A 5,258-nucleotide genomic window follows, 5' to 3' on the forward strand; every position below is an offset into this window, starting at 1 on the left:
TTACAATCTCTTGTCAAAATAAATACCTTTATTCTACAGTGTGATGTCTGCGTGTGTGCATATGGAAAAATCTTAGACTTTTTTTCGTAGAGTAATATGGGCATAAATTCTCTGTATTTTTTTAAAACCAGTTTCCATATAGGATTTAAAATACAGATTTTTGTAAACTATGAATAAAATATAGCCTTTCCTTTGTTTATTTTTTTATATCAGTACTACACTCATTTCCTGATAATCTTGCAATATACTTCCATGAGATGGCCCTTGGTGCTGCCCACAACACTGAAGGCCCACAGAGTGTGAGAGCAAAAAGGGATTTCAGAAGCCATCTAGTCCAAACCAGGAATTGCCCTTATGACAGCCCTGACAAATGGTAACCTTGCCTCCACCGGAGACTTGTGGTGATGGGAGAGCTAACGACTTTATGAAGCAGCTCATTCCATTTTGGGAACTCTACAATCATTAGATGGATATTTGAGAATGATTCTTCAGCTAGCTTTGAAACTTACATGTACTTGGGTTTGTGTGTGTGTGTGTTTCTATTTACTAAGTAGTATTTACCTTTCAAACAATTGGACTTAAAGCCTCCTTTTCCTATTTTGTTTCTAATGTAACAATTATGTAATTTAGTTTACACAAATACTCAGAGACATACTTTGAATTGCAAATGAGGAGACAGACAGATGGGGGAGGAGGGGAGAATCAAGGAGAGGAAAGAATGCGTTTAAGCAAAAACTTCTCTGTAGTTAGTACTAGTTAGCACTCCCTTCGAAACTGAGAGGAGGAGTTGGTGGGCTAAGTGTAGAGACAGGCCTGCTGAATTTCCTTTGTCAGTCATCCACATATCTCCTAGCTCTCTAATAAATGAGCCTAATTCTTTAGTGCAAAGAAAAGCTGTAGTGGTTGATGGCATTGTTTATCTTTATGGAGAACTTCTTCATTATAATTAGCAAGAACCCAGAATCTTGTTTCTTTGTACATTTGGGATTTGTTGAAAATTAAATAAAATGAATTAGATTCTGAACTTAAAAGTATGAACTCTGCTCATGGTTAATTTATCTCCAGTTTGACCATGTATCCACACTCTGCCTCAACTGTCATTAGGAAATAGGAATCCCCTCAGTTCACAAGCAGGGAAAATGCCTTCTTTAATCCTTAGGCTCATTTTGAAAAACAAAACAAAACATAAAACTGAATTTTTATGAAATCATCAAATAACTGATACTCAGCATCTCTCTTTCAAACCACTTGGAAGGGACAAATCTGTGAATACTCTGGGCTCTGAATTTCCATTGTTAAAATTATAAAGCAAAATGTCTAACTTTTTGATGACAGTTGCCTGGTATGGGTGTGGTGTGTTCACAACAATGAATAAAATCTAGAGATTCTGAGACTGTTCTTTTTTTCCATCACTACCGCCAAATTGGAGTTTTGAATAGTTATTCAAGATCTCTCTGCTCCTCTAATATGCCCCATCCCAAAGAATGAGTATAATAATTTAATTACTTAACTTTGAAAAGAATTATAAAGAATAGTGCTAAGTGTACCACAAAGTATGAGGGTGAATGAGAAAAGTTTGAAAAAGACCTCCATTAAGGTACACTGTCTATATATACCATTTCACATATTCTTAATTATTCAGATCTTATCTTTTGATGTGTTTTTACCTTCATCTTTATGGGCTTCAGTTTCTACACATGTAAAATGAGGTGGTTGGGGCTTGAGGTCCCCCCCTTTTTTTTTTTGCTTTTTTTTGGAGGGGGGAAGGCAGGGTAATTGGGGTTAAGTGACTTGCCTAAGGTCACACGACTAGTAAGTGTAAGTGTTAAGTGTCTGAGGCCGAATTTGAACTCTGGTCCTCCTGACTCCAGGGCTAGTGCTCTATTCACTGTACCACCTAGCAGCCCCAGTCCCTTCTAACCCTGGATCTATAAGCCTATGATTTTTTCGTCTAGATATAAAGACCTCATTACTAGGTCTGCCATAGGTGATGGATTTTTCAACCATTAACAACTAACTCTTCCATAACACTAAGTCACAGAGGGGTAGCAATCTGTGTCAGTGAGGGACATATCTATCCAGACAACATTTTAGATCCATTAAATATAAAAGTGTTTATATCCCTGATCATGAAACTGGTGATGGACTGTATGCCTGTTGCCCCCAGATCAGACTAGCTGAGTTCAGAGAGGCTCACTACCAGGATGGCTTGGGGCTCATAACTCTTTGGGTCATGGCAATCCTTGAAGACCATCTAGGTCAAGAAGAGTTGCCATATACAGCAGGGGAAGGAGAAATCAGAGATCTCAGAAGCATGGAGTCCTGTGCTTTATCTTCCCATCTAGACTAGAAGCTCTGTGTGCCACCTTTTCTTTATATCCTACAGAGCCAGAAATCACAGGGGTACAAAGAGCTTTGGCTGTGTGGTGTAATGGGAATGCAAATTTGGAAGATCTTCCCTGCCCCTAGGCTAACATGCACCTGGAGCCTGGGGAGGGAGGCTTGTTTTTCAGTAGATACTTTTTGATTGGCCGGTGAGTCAATAAGGTTGTTACATTCTCTGAGCCAGGAGGAGGCTATATAAGCCCTGATGTGTAGCTTTGTTTTGGGACTCACTTTGAAAAGTGTTCTGTGATTTGATCTGAATTCTGGGAAGCCGTTGTTGAGAGTCCTCCGGCTTTGAAAAACCCAGATGTGGAAACCCAGATGTTGACTGGGTATGGATGTAATGGTTGGACAGTTTGGAAATCTGTCTACTTGATCTGTTTCTGTCTTGATAATTCTGCCTGTATACTTCTTGAACTTCAGGGTGCTGACCTTTTTCCCCTGAACAAGGTAAACGATATATGTCTGACTGATTAAAGTAAGCTTGTTAACCCATTTTGAGTTGCTTTCCTTTATCAAAGCAGATCCAAGAACCTGTGGTAGCAGCAAACCCTGAGGAAGCCTGGGTGCTTGCCGCTACATGTGGTCAGGAAAGAGCTGAGTTCAAATTCTAGGTCTGATGAGAGTTGTGTGGTCCTGGGCAAGTCACCTCACTTCTGAGTCTCTGTTTCCTCATTTGTAAAAAGGGGACAATGATTCCTATAATACCTACTTCCTATCGTCGTTGTGAAGAAAATGCATTATGAACCTTAAACCCATAATATGATTTCTTAAATATGCATTATTAGACTGTGTACCTTGTACATCCTTGTACCTAATAGGCATTTAACAACTGTTTCTTGAATGTTCTGTTATTGATAATTCAAAGGATCATAAAATTTTGGAGCTGGATCAGACTTCTTTCATTTTATAGATGAGGAATTGTGGCCTCTGCTGGGAAACTGGAGAGTGGACAAAGGTGATACAGAGGGGAAAAGTAAAAAGGACTAAGGGACACTTACAAATGAGTATTAATGGCAGCTAGGTGGCGCTGCCTTGGATAGAGTGTCTTCCTGAGTTCAAATCCAGTCTCAGACACTTCCTAGCTGTGTGACCCTGGGCAAGTCACTTCATCCTGTTTACTTCAGTTTCCTCATCTGTAAAATGAACTGGAGAAGGAAATGGCAAACTACTCTAGTATCTTTGTCAAGAAAACCCTTGGGTATTAAAGAGTCTGATGTGACTGAAAAACAACTGAGCAACAATAAATAAATGCCAGGCTCCTCCCTCTGAGGACTGAGCAGCTGCCTGCTCTCTGGGGAACAGCCTTCAGATGAGAGATCATCCAGTAAGGATCAGAGGGAAAACAGGAAAATAGTGAAGGCTGGTATTCATCAGCTCTATGACCTGTAACAACAGAAACGTGTTGGATCTTAGTGTAGTCCATGAGGTCTTGGAGGCCTTATTGTAACTTCTGCTTGAGCTGATGAATCAGGCCCCCTTACACCAAAGGTGGCTAAATTTTCCCCTCATGGTTCTAGGGGCATCCCTGAGGTTTTATGGGATTCTTCTCTAATGCCATTGACTTGAGACTCTATTCCGGTATATTCTCCCCAAGGTTGACCACCAGTGGGTAGAACTTAAATATCACTCAACTAATTAACATCAATTAGATTTTACTAAGGGATATTTACTGAGAAGATTTAGCAAGAAGTACAAATTATTCATGCAAATACTAAGGATACAGTCTCCTTAGACCATCTCAGGTCCTGGGACAGCTGCTATAAAGTATTTGCCCCATCAAGTTCATTTCCAAATCTGGCAAAGCCAATGGACAGAGTCACGTTCTTGCTTGTAGGAACTGGCCTCCTGGCTCCTGGGTCAGTCTGCTGCTGGGCTGGGTCCCACTTGCTCCTTGGGACTGTGCCAACCAACTATGCAAACTCTACCAAGGACTGGAGCTGCCAGACATCTTGTGGTTGATTCTGTTTGCCTTCTGAAACTCATAAGATCATAGCCTAGTCTGATACTCCTAGACCTAAGAGAAAGAAAGAGGCTCCATGTTCATGGACCCAAATGGGGAGGTGAAGGGCCTCCCTCCCCACCCAGAAGTTTAAAGCATGCTGTCTTCCCTCCACTGCAACTAGTACAGAGAGGAACAGGCTCCCTTAAACTGATGTGTTGTTTTTGGTACTTGTTTCAGTCATATCCAACTCCCACTTAGGGCTTTCTTGGCAGACATACTGGAGGGGTTTGCTATTTCCTTCTCTAGCTCATTTTACAGATGAGGAAACTGAGGCAAACAAGGGTAAGTAGCTTGCCTCAGGTCACCGGTCAGATCTGAACTCAGGAAGATGAGTTTTCCTAAGTCCAGGACTGGTGATCTACCCACTGTGCCACCGAGTGGCCCTACCAATTGATTAGTGCCTTTTGCATGCTAACCTAGTTCCAGGTCAACAGTCAATAAAAAAAGCATTTCCTCAGTGCGCAGCTTGCAAACTGAAGACAATTTACATGCTCTCAAGACCACATTGAGATCACGTCAGCCAAACACTCTGTACATGTTTGGAAGAGCTGGGCTTGTCCAAACCCCTGTTGCTCTCAGAAAATATATTAACGTGGAGAAATTCAGAATTGAGAGGCAGCAAGTATGGTGAAGATCATTTGGGTAAAGATGGGAGGATGGAGAAACAGAAGTGACCTTGTCCTCTGGGGCCCTCTACAGGCCATCTGAGCAGGAGCAGGAGAAAGTTGTACTCAATTAGCCAGACCTGAGGGAGGAATTCCTTGACTAGCCTTAATTATAATTTCATCTTTCAAAAGGTGGAAGAAACAAATACGGAGAACTGTTATTTTGTAGTTGATTCTCCCATTAAAGGAAAAACTGATCAGGA

Source organism: Petaurus breviceps, unplaced genomic scaffold (genome assembly GCF_028583685.1).
Source record: "Petaurus breviceps papuanus isolate PSGF00001 unplaced genomic scaffold, PetGlider_PUasm1.0 90825, whole genome shotgun sequence".
Classification (NCBI taxonomy): domain Eukaryota; kingdom Metazoa; phylum Chordata; class Mammalia; order Diprotodontia; family Petauridae; genus Petaurus; species Petaurus breviceps.